The sequence below is a fragment of the Lissotriton helveticus genome, chromosome 3_2 (genome assembly GCF_964261635.1).
Source record: "Lissotriton helveticus chromosome 3_2, aLisHel1.1, whole genome shotgun sequence".
In the NCBI taxonomy this organism is placed as follows: domain Eukaryota; kingdom Metazoa; phylum Chordata; class Amphibia; order Caudata; family Salamandridae; genus Lissotriton; species Lissotriton helveticus.
In genome coordinates, this window is record NC_136062.1 from 14022307 (window position 1) to 14040907 (window position 18601).

The following is an 18601-nucleotide window of genomic DNA, read 5'->3' on the forward strand; positions in this document are numbered from 1 at the left end:
TATTGGAAATGTGATTTGGTATTAGGGATAGCACCCCGGGGTGGAGTTAGAGCAGATGATCTGAGGAGCCTAAGAGAGCGGATGGGTAGGCAGATAGAGAACTAACAGACTTCAATTTGGAAACAAAGACTAAGGGAAGTGTGTGATCTTCTTTGGAAGTCACCACTGCTGACACCTTTTTAGGTAAAGATCTTGTTAAGTAGGGATGTCACTTAGTCTAGTGTAGGGACAGATTTAACTTGTACTTTTCCTTTCTGTAAATGACTCTCAGGTTGCAACTCACAGCGATTCTTGCAACACTTATGCTTTTTGAGATAGTTTTGATAATTTCCTTTTGCCGATTGAGGGTATTCAGAGAGTACCTTTTTGTATTAATACCTGTATACCTTTTGAATCTTATTCTGAGATGTTTGTATCTCCAGATACTTTTGACTTTGAATTAAAACTTTTTAACCTTTCCCAGCGGTAAGTGGTTCTTTAGAGTGGTTTAAGGTCCTAAGTGACTAACCTAGTAGTAGATTGTCTTTTACTCAATGACAGGTACCAAAGATTCAGTCGACATGATTAGGGATCTGGTAAGGTAACTAGAGACCAGAAACCTCGCGTTAACAGTTGGTAGCAGTGTAGGATGGTTATCTTCTTGAGGAAGGTAATCTAGACTAGGTTAGCTTACCCCAAGGCCCCTAGAGCTAGACATCGAGAGATGAGCAGCGGAAGAATCGCGTGCCGAAGAGGGTGCTGACGGTGCGAGAAAAGCAGCAGTATCGGAGGAGAGTGAGTATAACAAGGGTCATGCGTGAACAGATTGCGGTGTTTTGTGTTGTATTTGTATTGTAATGTCTTGCGGAGTTGAATGCCTGTAGCGTGAGTGTGAGAAGGTTGTGAGCGCGCGCAACCTGGAAAAATCTTAAGTTCGGGGTAGAGCTTAAGTGGTTCGGGTGTATCGAACATCCAGAGTAATTGTCGACCAGAGTAAGGAGGTCATGAGGTACCATTGACCGCCGCAGAACCGAGATAGGGGGAGTGCAAGAGTGAGTGTGTGAGTAACAGACGCTGGTCGAAAGTTACTGTGTGTAAGTAACCTATCAGAGAAGGCGATTGTCTGGACGTAAACGGGAAGACATTTCGCCAGTTAAGGTGACAATTACAGATTGACTGTGGGCGTACAGTCAAAGAAAAGTGATCGCTTGGACGGAAGTAATCATTTTTCGAAGTATGAATGGGACGCATGCATAAACGCGGAGACGAGCTGAAAAAGGAGGGGAACTGCTGCGAAGGGGGACGAGTGACGTCGGCAAGAGCCGCGCTGAGATAGGGTGGATAGTGAAGAGCCGCGACGCGATAGGACGGTTGGTGTGACGTCGGCAAGAGCCGCGACGGGATTGGGCGGCTGGTGCGACGTCAGTGAGAAGTCGCGTTCTGATAGGCCAGCTGGCGAGAACCGAGCTGAGATTGGTGGATTGTCATCAGGAAGTAAACAAACCGGAGAAAACAGAAACTAGTAGATTGAAAATGAAGTGTTTTAAATGTTTGAAGGATATTTTTAAAATAAAAAGGAGAGAGTCTTTTTACGGGCAAGAGGCACCGCCAGAGGGTACACCAGCTCATTATATGGCAGCGAATGTTGGGCTACACACTATATTATGGATTGGGGATTGGAACAAGCTTACAGAAAAGCATGAGGAAATGTCGTTCCCAAAGTATGGGACGTTTAAGTTAGAGGTGTTACATCGGCTAAAAGCAACCATGTCCGCATTGAAACCCCCGCCTAGACCGACCCAGTTTGAGGCCCTTAACGCATGGATTAGGGCGGCGCACGATAGGAATCTGAATAGGCGTCAAGAAAGGCTGACGCGATCAGTAAGAGCAGTGAGAGATTCCAAATGGGATGAGGACGCCAAGAGGTGGAGGGTACAGACTATTGAGGTGGATAAGTTGTACACAGTGAGAGAGGTGGCAGGTGAAAAGACACTCATGGAAGAAGATGAGGAGAGCGACTCGGAGGACAACTTGATAAATAGATTATTGATAGATAGACCGCCTCCGAGAGTTGGGGAGATAGAAAGTAGAGGACTCGCAAGGGAAGATGGGGCTGCCATAGAGGGGTATGTACCACTTCCTATATCGGAATGGACACCTATCAAAGGTGGGGAGACACCTCAACATAGTACAGCACAGAGTGTAGTCGGAAGGTTTGTGGTATAGAAAACGCCAAACGCAGAGAGGGCGGAACCTTGCAGATTGCCAGATGCTCTCCAAGTACCCGTTACCATAGGACCCATAGTATCGATTTACAACCCAGAGAATGGGAGAGAGGAAGAACAGATACGTTTAGACAGAGAGAAGGTTGAGATGGAAAGGAGGAATAACACGACAAATACCTGGAAGCAATTGCCAGGACTGGTAACGTGGAACACCCCATTCGATTCAACAGTGAGTCCAGCAACAGAGCAGGGGGGTCAAAGAGGACCGATGGACCTAAGGGGACCACGTCCGAAATCCTTTAAAGAGTTAAGAGTCGACTTGAGATAATGGGATGGGTCCGCAGAAACGCAGAGCAGTAGGTCAAGAGCAGAAGCTGAGTGGGGAAATTGAGGCAATGGGACAGTATCTCACTGCGGGGCTAGCGAAAGTAGTCAGGGACGTGAGGGTCAAAGCCAGGAGAACAGAGGAGTAATACGTCCTAATGATGGGAGGGACCAGCAGGAGCGAGATGGTAGAAGCATGGAGTGTGAAGAGATGTCTCGGCTCTTTGAAAAGGGTGGAGACCAAATGGTACTAGCATACAGAGATAGGTTTAGGTGCACTCATCACGCGCCAGGGGAGAATGTGCAACACTGGAATAGGGGGAACAATGAAAGATCTTGCCATACATCGGGTGATCAGAGGTCACAGACCAATTGTGAAGAAAGGGGGAGTAATGGAATGTCTTACCATGAACCCAGAGAATCCAGGCATGAAGGGGAAGGTGGGACTATGAGGCACAATGGAGTGTTTCATCATCCACCCAGAGAGGACGGAACAGCATGGGACCTGGAGGGGTGGGAGCATGGGAGGACTCCACGTAACTCACCTGAGCCCAGACGTAGGACTCGGAGCTGGGATGGGAAAGATGTGAATGGACCCCCTAGAGCTAGCGTACTGAAAGCTACAATAAAGGCGAAAAGACTTGATGTAACCAGTTTAAAATCTGATTTGGATGAGATTATAGATGGTACGTTGCCATTAGAAAGGATTGAGTTATACGAGCAAGATGAGCTGCTGTTCATAGCAAAAGATGTTACTCGGAAGGCAAGAGCAACTCATGAGAAACTGTCTGAATTGGCAGACAGGTATACGGTAGATTTGTCCAGAACAAAGACCCTACAGAGTAACCATAGGTTACAATACTCAGATCAGGATTTAGATGAAAAAAGGACAACTGGATTGAAAACACACATAAGGGAACTGATAGCAGGAATAAGAGCGTGGAGGGATCTGGACAAATGGGAAGAGAGGTGGTCCAAAAGGGGCACTGTCAGACGGAGCATGAGTGTGATGTCTCCGGAAGGAAGGGTAATGCAGATGGAGGCATTTCCTTTGAGAGAAATATCAAATGGGAATTATGTACATGTGCCCTGGAGTAGAGGAGATTTAGCTGCATTTACCAACTCATTTCCGAAGTTAAGGGACAATCCAGTAGAGTGGTATAAGCAGGTAGAAAGGTTTGTAAAGATCTCGAAAGTATTGTGGATTGATTTGAACACTTTGTTTGACATTGTGGTCCCATCTGACTTGTGGACATCGTGCAAGACTAGTGTTGAATGGCCAACTACTGAACCAGTGAGGGATGCTCAGACAAATGGACCGTCTGAAATTGTCATGCAAAAGTATGAAAGGGTAATAGCTTGGCTGAAAGATAAGGTACCACCCCAGGACATAGATTGGGTAAAAATAGACCGAACAAGACAAGAACCAAAGGAGACAGTTCATGAGTTCTATGAAAGGTTGTTGAAAACATTCAAACAATACAGTGGACTCGATGTAATGGATCCCAAAGATATAGGACAGTTTGTGTCAAAGTTTGTTTTGGGGTTGAGACCTGATATTTGTTTGATGATTCAGCAACATTTAATTTGTTGGCAAAACAAACCACTAGATGAAATTTTAAGGTATGCCAGATACTGTAGCGATGAGATAGATTCCAAGACAAAGAAAATGAAGGAGAAGCTGATGGTGGTGCAGATGCAGTCAGCCGGAAAGGGCGGACAGCAGAAACAGGGAACGGGGACAATGGGACGGAAGTCGAATGGTCAGAACAAGGATAGTGAAGAAAGTCAGAGACCTAGAATAGATTTTGCTACTTTAAAGAAAACGACAAAGTGCCACCGGTGTCACCAGGTGGGACATTGGAGACGCGAGTGTCCCTTTAACCCTGAAAGTGGAGAACTAGAATTAGAACAGGAAGTTCAGGAGGTTCCAGTTCAAAGGGCGACAGTCTCAGGAAGCAAGGTGGTCAAAGGGGGGACTTCGGCTCCACGAGCTCAGTTTCCACAGCCACCGAAGATTGCGACAGGGGGAAAAGTCTATAAATAAATGCCTCTTTTTATTGAAGAAGAAAAATGTTATTACATTGACCCAATGACCGGTCAACGTGTGAACAGAGAAGAGGACTGTACCCTCGGGGCAGTTCTAGAAGTAGATCAGAGAGGGCCATTTGTTGAAGCAGAGGTAGCAGGGTGCCCGATGACATTCTTGGTGGATACTGGAGCTACTCGATCAACTCTAAGATCAGCAGTGGTTCCTGACCTACCAATGTCGGGGGAAACAATTCAGGTGGTTGGAGTCGCAAATAGAAGAATGACTATTCCTTTGACAGAACCAGTGTCAGTGAAAATAGGGAATTACACAAATGAACATCAGTTTGTGGTATGTGATTCTAGTCCTGTATGTCTGTTAGGGAGGGATTTGTTGTGCAAATTGAATTGCACCATATACTGCACCCCTCAGGGTGTGGAGGTACAGACCGCAGATGATGATGCTACCTTTAAGATTGCCAATGAGAGAACATGTATAGAACTGTATCCTACTCTGACTGTGGAAGACCTTCCTTGTGACCTAAGAGATGCTGTCTCAGCTGAAGTATGGGATTTTACTGGGGAAGAGATAGGACTGATCAAAGGGGTGGAACCAGTGAAGATCATGATAAAACCAAACGCTGAATTTCCAAGAACGCCTCAGTATAAACTGTCCCAGGAAACGATTGCAGGAATAAAACCTGTGATTGACTCAATGATTCAACAGGGAATACTGAAAGAAATCGTGGGTAGTCCATGTAACTCCCCGATTATGGGTTTGCAGAAACCTAGTGGGAAGTTCAGAATAGTTCAGGACCTTCGAAAGATTAACAACAATGTGGTTTCATGTTGTCCAGTGGTACCGAATCCATCAGTGATACTGTTTCAAATACCATTCCAAGCTGAGTGGTTTACAGTGATAGACCTTTGTCAAGCCTTCTTTTCCATCCCATTAGATGAGGACAGTCAGTATCTTTTCGCATTTAAAATGGAAGATCGCGCCTTAACATGGTGTCGAATTCCACAAGGGTTCACAGATAGCCCTTCGATCTTCAGTCAGCTGTTGAAGAAGAACCTTGAAAGTCTGGTATTGCCACAGAACTCGGTTCTGGTCCAGTACATAGACGACCTACTTGTTGCGTCCGAAACAGAGGAAGCTTGTAAGGAAGACACCATTGCTTTACTGAATCATTTAGCTGAGAATGGACATAAGGTATCTCCGAACAAATTACAGTACTGTCTGACAGAAGTACAATATCTGGGTCACCGAATAGAGAAGGGGAAGCGCAAGGTGTCTCCAGACAGGATAGAGGCCATCATGAAAATGAATGCGCCAACGACACAGAGAGAAGTTAGGATGTTCTTAGGAATGGTTGGTTACTGCCGACAGTGGATAGCTAACTTTTCACTGAAAGCAAAACCTTTACAGAAACTGACGCACAAGGAGGTGAGTGATCCGGTACCATGGGACAACGAGTGCCTAATGGCGTTCCTACAACTGAGAGAGGATTTGTGTCGTGCTCCGGCTTTGGGAATGCCAGATTATGAGAGGACTTTCTCATTATACTGCTGTGAAAGAGAAGGATGTGCGTTATCAGTGTTGGTGCAAGTACACGGAAATGCCCGTAGACCAGTTGCATATTTTTCGGCTACATTAGATCCGGTAGCCGCAGCGTTGCCCGGATGTCTCAAATCCGTTGCTGCAACAGGTGTCAGCATTGAGAGGTGTGAGAACATAGTAATGGGACATCAATTAGTGGTGTATGTACCGCATTCGGTAGAATTGTTAATGACAAGGACCAAGACGCAGCACTTGTCCATAAGCATGAGCGCAAAATCCGCTACGCTCGCGGATTTTGCGAATTTTCGGTAAATCCGCGATCCGCGAACTCTCGAGAATTTACAGAAAATTCGCAATCCGCGAGCGGCGGATTCCGAGGCCAAAAGTTCAAGCCTTCCTGGCCTGTTGTTGTAAGTGATTTACGATGGCGCCGGCAAGCTGCCAGCGCCATCGTAAAATAGTAACTAAATTAGCTTCAACAGGAAGCTCTAATAGATAAAATCAAGCAGGCACTCGTGCATCTGCTTTATTTTATCTATTCGAGCTTCCTGTTGAAGCTAATTTAGTAACTATTTTAGGATGGCACTGGCAGCTTGCCGGCGCCATCGTAAAATAGTTAACAGGCCAGGCAGCTGTGCCCTCTTCCCAAATATACCATCGAAAATCGGCTGCGATAACTCATTATAGCTTTTCTCAAGAGTTCACGTATTCGAGTTCGGAGTAAAAAACATGTCTGTGGAAGTCATAATACTCTGGGTTCATTTACATATTAATTGCCAGTAGATGATTCTGCCCTCCCAAGCTTGCATTTCAAATTTCGGGTGCACCCCCTTCCCATTTCTGATTCTTTATGCTTGACGTTAGATGGAGTCATCTTTGTGGGTAAGCAACGTGTTTGTTACTTTTGTTCTTAAGCCTGATTCCAGGTACCATCTTGGTGAGAGTTAACTAGGGTTCTGTTGCAGCTGAGCTTTGGTGAAAAGAGCCGGACAAAGCAGTCGTTTGTTTCTGTGAAAGAAATGCAACATGTACTGAAAGCGAAGCCTAACTTGTAGAGAATACACACCACTGTTTGTGCCGCTGAATACACGTCAATTTGCTAAGCTGACACTAAGAAATCTATATCCCGGCGGATTAGCCACTGCCTTTTCTTGTGTTATGATCAGGCAAAGGAGATTATCCCCGTCTTCTTGAATAAATATGAAGGGCAGGGTTCATTCTGGCACTGATCGGTCTCTGACCTTTTCTACACACAAGAGGCATGTGCACTCGCATGGAAGCCTCGTCCGTTTGGCCCCGCCCACACACTCGTGGTGTGCACCGTCTTCCCGCCATTTACCCACTATAATAGCTCACTCAAGGGACCCCTGCGCCCTTCGGCTCGATTGCATAGTAACACACACCTGGTCGCTGTAGACAACTCTCTGGCACTTTAGGCAGCTGTAGTGTAGTAAAAGCACTATACATTTACCCAACGAGGTAGCACTTACTGATTATCCAGTAGAAAGTACTCCAGTTGAGTAGAGGTATGGCACAAAACGGTGGCGTCTTCTTGAATAAATATCAAGGGCAGGGTACTTTCTGGCACTGATCGGTCTCTGACCTTTTCTACACACAAGAGGCATGTGCACTCGCATGGAAGCCCCGCCCCAAATCCGCCAATCCGCAAATACGCAAAATCCGCGGATTTTGCGGATCCACGATCCGTGAATACGCAAATCCGCGAATCGTGGATCCGCAAAATCCGCCCATGCTTACTTGACCAATAGTAGGCTCACGCGCTATGAGCAAGTTATTCTTGCTGCAGAGAACGTGACCCTTAAGAGGTGCTCGGTCTTGAATCCTGCTACATTGATGCCACTTCCTAATGATATAGAAGGCGAAGAATGTGAAGATCACGATTGCCTAGATGTGACTGAACTATGCACGAAGCCCAGACCAGATATTGTGGATGAGCCATTGATCGACCCTGATGAAATTTACTTTGTTGATGGCTCATGCTTAAGAGACGATACTGGTCGGTTGAGAGCAGCTTATGCTGTTTGCACCATTACTGGAGTTGTGGAAGCCGCTTGCCTGGAAGGAGTACACTCCGCTCAGGTAGCAGAAATCATTGCATTGACACGTGCCTGTATAGCAGGTAGCAAAAAGAGAGTCACCATCTATACCGATAGCCAATATGGTTTCGGTGTAGTTCATGATTTCGGGCAATTGTGGTCTCAGAGGGGTTACATGACCTCCTCTGGTTCGCCAATCAGAAATGGGGAATTTGTACGACTGCTGTTAGAAGCATTGCAAGGTCCAGCTGAAATTGCAGTGGTCAAGTGTATAGCTCACACTAAAAATACAGATTTTGTGTCACAAGGAAACAGATATGCAGATGAAGTTGCCCGCTATTGTGCGGAGCAAGGGTATACTTTCACGGAGGTGGAAGTAGGCGGGGCAAAGGAAAAAACAGAAGTCAATATGATATTAGAGACCGTAGATACATGGGAAGATCTGAAACAAATGCAGGAAAATGCACCTGAGTCAGAGAAAAGGTCCTGGGAAGCAGCAGGTTGTGTGAGAAGTGAAATGGATTTTTGGGTTTCAGCAGATGGAAGAGCAGTGTTACCAGAGGAATTAGTGAGTCCAATGGCACGACAAATACATGGTCCAACACACTTAGGAAGGGATGCCATGCTGAGAGTATTTAGGCAAACTTGGTATTGCCCAAAGTTCAGGATTGCAGCAGAAGCAGTCTGTAGGAGATGTGTCACATGTCAGCAACTGAATGTAGGGAAAAGAACACCAGTTACCATGAGTCACATTGGGAGGTCTGGGGGGCCTTTCAACAGAATGCAATTAGATTTCATTGAAATGCCTAGAGTCAACCGCCTTAGGTATGTGTTGGTGGTCGTATGCATATTTTCCAGGTGGGTCGAGGCATACCCTACACGTAGGTGCGATACACTCACCGTAGCAAAACTGTTACTTAGAGAATTGATCCCGCGCTACGGGGTGCCAGGCTCTCTGGAATCTGATCGAGGAACATATTTTAACAGTGAAATTGTGAAGATGCTCTGTGCCGCATTGAACATTGATCAGTAGTTGCACTGTAGCTATCGACCAGAGGCTTCAGGAATTGTGGAGCAGATAAATGGGACACTAAAGTGTCGAATTGCCAAAGTGTGTTCTTCAACTTCCTTGAGTTGGCCAGATGCTTTGCCTTTAGTGTTGATGAGCATGCGCAGCACACCCGACCGGAGGACAGGTCTCTCTCCACACGAGGTGCTGATGGGGAGGGCAATGAGGCTTCCTTCTGTACCAACTGCGACACTATTAAACATTACAGATGACCTGATCCTGGATTACTGCAAAGGACTGTCTGACGCCATTCATTCTGTGTCCTTCCAGGTGCAGGCTGCTGAGGTCCCATCTTCAAGAGAGTTGTGTCATGACCTGTGCCCAGGAGAGTGGGTGCTGGTGAAGAAACACGTCCGGAAAAACTGCCTAGACGTGCGCTGGAGAGGACCTTTTCAGGTCATACTGACCACGAATACGGCTATCAAGTGTGGAGGCCTGCCGAATTGGATACACGCTTCCCACACCCGAAGAGTTCCAGCACCCCTGGAAGAAACAGCTCCTCTCACAGATGAGAATCCAGCTGAAGACAGTGAACCATTAGAGGGGATCAGTCAAGCCGTGGAGGTGTCTGAAGAAGTTGGGAGCGTTGCAGATCCAGAAGAAGAAGGGCAAGGCGGTAGCGAAACTGAAGCTGCAACAGAAGGAGAGAGCAGTTGTGAATGTGACTTGGAAACAGATCAGGAACAAAGTGATCAGGAGCCGAGCAGGAGGGAAAGCAATAGGAGAACAAGAAGTGGGGCAGCTACTTGGCCTGAAAGAAGAAGGAGGCCGAGTCTGAAGCTCGCTCGAGAAGAAACTCTTGCTCCTATATCCGAAGATTCGGATTTGGAAGAAGGTGTATCGGACCAAGAGCAGGAGGGTCTAAGGAGATCAAGGAGAGTACGAGTGCCTAGCAGAAGATACTCTACACCTGAGTGGACCTACCTCGCTGCAGATGTCCGAGGGACGCAGAGCTGGGAGGGTGAGGGAAGTGACCCTGACCAGAACTGACCCAATCATCACAGTGGAAATAAGATTCCTGTTGCCAGGATTGGAGGTCGAAAGACTGCTGACACTCAACATCGTCTATCCTCCTCTCCTGAGCGGAATAAGAAAATTGATATTTGAGACTGTTGAGTTTCCGTGTTGCTGTTCAAGGAGTCCAATACTGGAGGGAGTCCTTCTCCGTATGGAAATATTTGAGCTAGTGGTGGAACTTTTGGGAACACGCATAGTTTCAGATTGCTAAAAAGACTTTGATAAAGAACATTTGTTAATACAGATCAAAAGGATAACCTAGTGCCAAATGGAAGAAGACAGAAACTATGGACTTCCATTTTAGTGGATGGAGAAGGGCTAGAGTTGTCTATTGCTACAGAACTTAATGACTGTTCTTGCGGGAGAGAATTGTCAGCTTCCAAGTGTGGTTCAAAGAAAGACATTGTGGTTCAAATGAAGAGAGTCTTTGTGCAAAGCAAAAAGGACATTGAGAAGAAGTAAGGGACTTTGCTGAGAACGACAAACAGAGCTACACTGTTTGAGATCATGGAGACTGGCAACCCGAACCGCAGGGCAAAATGCATAGTAGGCACACTTTTAGTGGTAGTGATTTCTCTTATAGTTTTAGTAGTTACTGTATCATATATAGTGGGACATGAGAACGAAACAAAGACAAGATCAGAAACAAAGAAAGCATCAACACAAAAGCCTATCACTGTGGCTGAGGTAAAAGGAGAAAACACTGAGAAAGAAAAGGCTTTGCTAGATGCTGAGATCAAAAGATTACATGTTGACGAATCACAGGGGAACTTTAGGTCAAATGCTTATGCCAAGTTGCTCTACGAATACATTGATGTCATGGAGGCGAAGAATTGCTACGTTTGTATGCAATTACCAGCTTCTGTGGATGAGGGTATCAGATACCATCATCTTCCATTGACGTATGGAATCACATGTAGTTTGTTGTTGAGCATATTCTATGGACGAGATGGGTTCGAGTATTATTTCTCGAATTTTGACTCGACATTGCCAGAGGTCCCAAATTACAAGCATCTGAATAAGTGGGACTACTACAAGTGCGAAGACAGGTTACAGAGATTTTTCATTCCATGGAAAACGTTAGATACTTCGCATGCCCGAAGAAATAATCTGACTTGTCAAGTGTCAGAAATTGAGAAAAAGTTTATAGGGCAGGTGGATACTAGATACAGGAGGCAAAAGATTCTAAAAGCTTCAGGACAGTGGGAAACAGATTGGACTAAGGAAGAAAGGATACATCAAAGAAAGGGTAGCCTTGGTCCAATTGCTTTAGACAAGGAGAAACGGGGGAAACTGTGCATTCACAGGAGTTACTCCTATTATGAGAATATGTATGTAGGTCAAGTCAGTTGTGAACATGCTTTCCAATTGGAGTACTACTCCAAAGATTTTTTGAAGGAGATGCAAGCAATTCCAAATGTATATTTTGTATGTGGAAGAAATGCATATGTGAAGCTACCAGATAATTGGTACGGATCATGCTATTTAGCAATTGTCTTCCCCAAAATATACCATGTTGAGAATCTAGAAACGACAAAGAGAGGAATACCAACAAGAGGGAGGAGAGATCTAGGTGCTGAAGAGGTAGTTGGGGATGTATTTGGTGCTGCATTCTTTCTCTTGGGATTGATACTGAATGACATAAAAATTAGAAGATTGGCTACAGTCGTAGATAGGTTATCTGCCAGTACTGCTAGATCCTTAATGCTGGTGGAGGGAGAGATGCAATCGATAAGAGCAATGGTTCTTCAGAACCGACTTGCTTTAGATGTTCTGTTAGCCAAAGAGGGCGGAGTCTGTAAGGCCTTGAAGGTCCAGGAATGTTGTACTTACATTCCAGACAATTCAAAACCTTTAGAGAAGTACATACGAAATATTACTGCGATTCATCATGAAATTGAGGATCTGACAAAGATAAATGTGTAGGAAAAAGTAGGCCAAGGAATGGGTAATGTTGGAGGTTGGTTTGCCAACCTAGGAAAGGGTATCATTTGGTACATATTGAAACCCATCATCATAATTGTGATTTGTGTAATCACTTTGTGGGGATTGGTGCGACTGTACCAATGGTATAGAGCAAACAGGTTGCAGAGATCCATGAGGGAACAGGAGAAAAGACTGACTGCGATGCAGGATACACAATATAAGAGTCTGAAGGCTCTAGAGACAATGAAACGAGGGGGTATTGCAACAACTTCAGTCTGAAAGATCCTACATTTTAGAGATGGTGTTTTGATGGTGATGACTCCTGAAAGTCATCAAAGGGGGGACTGAGAGAGCACAAATCTGAAAAATGTATAAGTACACCATATTTACAAGCACGTAGTGTTAGTTTAAATTGTATTGCACAAGAGTGTCAACTTATATAGTGAAAATATATGAGTGTTTGTTTTAATTAGAATAGATGCATATATAAGTGTGGAAAACTAATGTAGAGGTTGTAGAAATGTTAAAATGATGTTGGAGTCACACGTTAGATGACTAAGTGAAAACGAAATGTAATTCTGCAAACCATGAAAATGTGTAGGCCACATGGCATTTCACAGGAAACGAAAGATGCTGCTACACTTTTAGTGACGTGGATTCTAATGTCATTTGAGTGCAAATGTATTATTAGGCATAGTATTGAAATATATGTTTTACATAGATGTGTTATATTTTAGTATATGTGTGTTAGTTAAATATCGTTTAAACAAAGAAATTAAATGTGCATATTGCAGAGGCCCGTTTCATGTAATTTTAGTAGGCCTGAATAGAGAAAGTGGCTTCTTTGATCTGCCAGAGCTCGTTAAGGAGAAGTCGCACAGAGCACGAACGATAGGTCTGTACAAGATGTTTTATGACTCTTAGATATGGTAGAGACTGGAATTTGGGGCCTACCGAGAGAGTGTCTGTTTGCAGGTGCAAGGGGAACTTAAATCAGAAATAATGAATAGGCCCTTGTTCAGAAGTGCCAGGCACAGGCCTGTAGGAGTCTTCAGGAATTTTAGGGGGTACCGCTTGGACGGAGAGAAGCCTGGGAAGCAAGGTCAACTTTAATGAAGAGTCCAGAGGAGCACCAGGACGGAATTTGCCGCTCAAAACTGCACCACGTGAGAGGCGTCGACATGGGCGTTCCTATTGGAAATGTGATTTGGTATTAGGGATAGCACCCCGGGGTGGAGTTAGAGCAGATGATCTGAGGAGCCTAAGAGAGCGGATGGGTAGGCAGATAGAGAACTAACAGACTTCAATTTGGAAACAAAGACTAAGGGAAGTGTGTGATCTTCTTTGGAAGTCACCACTGCTGACACCTTTTTAGGTAAAGATCTTGTTAAGTAGGGATGTCACTTAGTCTAGTGTAGGGACAGATTTAACTTGTACTTTTCCTTTCTGTAAATGACTCTCAGGTTGCAACTCACAGCGATTCTTGCAACACTTATGCTTTTTGAGATAGTTTTGATAATTTCCTTTTGCCGATTGAGGGTATTCAGAGAGTACCTTTTTGTATTAATACCTGTATACCTTTTGAATCTTATTCTGAGATGTTTGTATCTCCAGATACTTTTGACTTTGAATTAAAACTTTTTAACCTTTCCCAGTGGTAAGTGGTTCTTTAGAGTGGTTTAAGTTCCTAATTGACTAACCTAGTAGTAGATTGTCTTTTACTCAATGACAGGTACCAAAGATTCAGTCGACATGATTAGGGATCTGGTAAGGTAACTAGAGACCAGAAACCCCGCGTTAACAGAGGTCTTGGATGCTTTCAAACTGGCCATAGACAATGAGAAGCAAGTTGCCCTTGGGTCTGGGGATGAAGTTTGACAAAAAATTGTTCTTCAACTCCTAGGTAGACAGTGTGGTGGGGGCCTATTTCGGACTTCTCAGATCTTTGAGAACGTTTCTGTTACTACCCTCCCCCCCAGTGCCAGCAGATGGTAGTGCATTCCCTCTTAATCTCGTGGCCAGATTATGCCAATGCTTTTTAGTGGGGCCTCCCATTGTACCAATTTAAGAGACTCCAGTTGGTACAGAACGCACCAGTTCAGCTTCTTTCAAATATTTGGAGAAAGATTCAATCCATGCCCATCTTAAGGAATTGCATTGGCTGCCAATTCGGGAGAGAGTAAAGTTTAAGGGACCAGTGTTGGCCCACCAAGCTTTTTATAAATCAGGTCCTGCTTATCTGGCCAAGACTTATTCATTACCATCCGTCTAGAACACTGCATTCCTTGGATGCGCTGCTGGCAGTGATACCTAAAACTAAGAGGAAGAAATGGGGTGGTATCTCCTTCTCTGCCCTGGCGGCTTCTCAGGTAGAATGCCCTTCCTCTCTACCTACGTGCTACTAAGTATGAAGGTTACTTTTAGCGGAGTCTAAAAACCTGGCTATTCAATAATGCCTTTTAATGTAGTTGTTGGATCAACAAGATCTTAGCGCCGGGACACTCTAGCTGTGTGATTCATAAATTTTATTTGATTGATTGAATAAATACCTTTATGAGTTAAGGTGAGAAGAAAACACTTTACAATGTGTTCTAGCAGCCCTAATAGCCCATGACTGATAACTTAAGTAAACAAAGACAGAAAGGCGATGATATAATGAATAAAGATGTGCAAGCCTTTGCAGAATGTGCAAGCCTTTGCAGAATTTTTAAACATGAAGAGAAAGAGAGAGCTGGCTTTTTTCTCTGGGAAAGGTGGCTACCCTACCTCTGATCCAGTCAGTTCTGTGCAGCCTCTTCCCCTCTATATGAGCAGTGCTCCGTCGATGACGCTCTCCTTAGGGTTCTCCAACCACTCATGTAAGGTGCCTGGCAGACTGGGATGGAAGAGAAACAAGTAAGTTATTTTGTTTCTTTTCAGTCCTGGGTCAGCGTGTTGTCAGCTCAGACCATGTTGCACCCTGCAGCTGCTTTAGAGATACTTGCTGCACAGACATGCTGAAGGGTTCCCCTTCATGTAGAAAATACTGACCCCCTTCACACTACTGTGGCTGTGGTGATGTCCGTTATGCCCCTGAAACCATGCAGCTTTGCCTAAATTCATAGGCACTATCTAGGATGATATGCTCTACATTATATTATTCCACTGTCTCCTTAGTCCACGAAACTAACTGCAGACTTATTTTCAAACGTTTACTGGTGCCTGCTTTAACCTGTAGGTCCAAGCAGAATGTAGGTGATTGACTTACATAACACTTGAGTGGAAAAACCTGCCATTTTCCAGCCACACAAGAACTGATTTTTCTAAGGAACGTTTGTAAAGAGGCCAATTTGTTGCCAAAATCAATCATTGGGGTGTTTCCATGTCTAGCAGATCTTCTTAGGAAAATAATCCCATTGGTACCAGTGGGTTTATGTGTGGAAATATTTTATTCTGACCCTTTCAAAGAATAAGAGGAATCTTCTTCAAACATTATTATTATTATTTTTTTTTTAGGGAAAAGCCTTCCACTTTGCCATGTTTTGCGAGCTGAATATCATGCTTGTGAAGGAGTTTCTATTGCATTGGTCAGAATTCCACGAATATGAATGTTTCCACTGACTTTCCTTGTCGAACTGAATATTCTGCTGGCCCCGAATTTCTGCTATAGGTTCTACCAAGGTATGCGGTTCTGTTAACTAGAGATCCTTTACAAAAGTATCTATATAAACTCTTCAACCCAGAGGCTTATTTTTGGAGGCTGCTCCAGTAAGATTGATGTGCTACCAATCTCAAACACAAACCCTAGATTGAGCTGGTACACATTTGTAAGTTTATAAACCAGTTGCTGTGAGGCTGGCTCAGTGAGCTGAACGTTTATCACTGACAAAGGAAGTGCTTTGAAGGTCATGACTGAATCCTAGCAAGGTAGACTCAATCAATCAAATAAGTATTTATTTCGACACATATGTCATGAAACACTATTGAGTTTATAAAAAATACACATATTAAAAAAGGGCAAAAAAAACCCTAACAGTATCAAGGACACAATGTTCCTGCCAGGAAAACAAGTCAGCTGGTTATTCCGTTACAATAAATTAATATCATATAAAAGTAAGCAAGATTTAAAACCTAGTCAATAATTTAGATTTAAAAAGATATGAGGTCATTAACCAATTGGCATCACAGTGATATTAGTACATAAAATTTAAGAGAGAGAAACTCATTTTAATTCTAGCGTAACTTTCTCCTCCGTATAGCCCACATCCAATGCAAGAATTTAGAAACAGCAATTACAATACTTTGGGAACAATCCGTTTTGAAAATCCTTAAGGCCTCTGTCCCGTTGGTGATGCCCTTCAACGGACATATAGACTTCAGCCACTTGTGACGTGGGTGTTTGTACTCTGGGCAGATGAAGAAGATATGGGCCATGCTCTCCGGCTGAATAATACAGAGTGGACATGATGTATTATTTCCAGCAAGCCATTTGCCGGTAAAGGAATTGACAGGAAGGGTACCCACCCTATACTGGTGAAACCGTTTCCGATCTTTGGAAATTGCAATGATATCCCAAAAACCCTCATAAACAGGTTCATGCTTAAGCTCTAAAAAATCTCTTGTGAGTGATGGGCCAATGCACGTTCGAAAGTTTCGCATTGACACCTTTCGAGGTGGAAAGGGGTTAACAGCAGGAATCTCCCACATTGGGCCCAAGCCCATGGCGGTGTAAACAGCCTTAACCTCTCTTAACCATGGAATTCTGTTGGCTATATCCATGTCTCGGACTCCAAGGAGGGCCTGGGCATACTGGGAGAGGTCCGGTGTTACCCAGAGCCTCCTCCAATATGCCACTGGTCTATACCGCGCCACGTCCTCAAGTCGTTGGCAGCCCAGATCGTAGTAGAGAGGCAAGAGTGGATGACGGGAGACCAACTAATCCCCTCACAAACTTGTTTTGAGAGTTAGCTAATTGTGTGATGTTACTGAGCCCCCATAATTCAGCCCCATACAATATGGAAGCGCTTATTTTGGTGTTATAGATTTTAAGTGCTGGGGCAATGGGTTTTGTAGCAAAGAGTCGCAGTTCCCTTATTAGTACTCCCGCTAGCTGGGCATGTCTAGTAACTAATTGATTAATATGGGGTTTCCATTCTAGCCTTGAGCCCAGTGTAATGCCAAGATAGGTAAAGGATTGGATCTGTTCAAGCAATTCACCATTCATGATGGCCCTCCCTTTCACAAGCTTATGTTTGTGCATGACCATAAATTTGGTCTTTGACACATTGATGGTAATGCCGTAATATTTGCAGAACATTTCAAAACGCCCAATGGCCTTCTGTAGCCCTTGTTGCGTTTTGGAAATTAAAAGAGTATCATCTGCAAACATTAGCAGGGGTACCGGCATTCCATTCAACTTAGGGGCATCCGTTGGGTAGTCCTTAAAGTTGTCAATAACCCTGTTAATGTACAGCAAAAACAGTGTCGGGGCCAGGACACACCCTTGCCTTGCCCCTCTGAGCATCGGGAACCTGTCTGTAACTTTGCCTTGTTCTCCCCACCGGACCTGAGCAAAATTGGCATCGTGTAATTTAGTTAAAAAGGCGAGTACTTCAAGTGGCAGGCCTTGTTCTTGGAAGACACTACACATCTTAAAACGCGGTACTAAGTCGAAGGCCGACTTAAGATCAACAAATGCCGCATATAGAGTGCCACATCCAAGAACAACCCACCGCCAGTAAATCATAACAAATCTAAAAGCCTGATCTATGGTGCTCGTGTATACGCGGAACCCAGCCTGGAGAGAGACAAGATGTCTGCCTCATCGATCCAGTTCAGGATCCTGGACAACACAAGCCTGGCTATCACCTTCTGGACGCAGTCTATCAGGCTGATCGGCCTATAATTTGCAGGGTCGGAACGATCCCCCTTCTTAGAGATGGGGATTATCTCGGCCCCCTTCCAGGTATCAGGTATGGGGGAGCCTTTGGCGATGGCATTTACAAGGTACTGGTTGTAGGGTGCCACACTCCTTTCGTGTGTAAGAAGAGGTCCGCGGGAACACTGTCCAACCCGGGCGCTCTACCCTTTGGGACAGAGTTAAGAACACGTTCTACTTCATTTAAACTAAAGTGTAGTGGCGTGATGTCTACATCAGAGATGGGGATGGTAAAGCTCAACCCCTTATCGAGGGACGGGCAGGCAAACTGTATCTTAAAATGCGAGACCCACATATCGGGGGGAACATGATTTTGTGGGTGATCCCTGGGGTGCCTCACAATTTCATCCTTGTGTGAATTGAGTAACATAAATTAGGAAACATTAACACTTTCTATTTAATTTTCCTAGAAACAACAGAAATTTAGAGTTAAGTGCTAAGTAAAGACAAATGTGTATTATTGGCTATTTTTTCCTAAAGAGTTAAATTATTCTCTAT

The 18601-nt window shown here is 44.4% G+C and overlaps 1 protein-coding gene across 1 annotated transcript in view; it reads left to right on the plus strand.

Moving 5' to 3' along the window:
• The window catches only part of FSD2 (fibronectin type III and SPRY domain containing 2), a 490462-nt gene that overhangs the window by 397851 nt on the left and 74010 nt on the right, over positions 1 to 18601 (plus strand). The window lies entirely within an intron of this gene.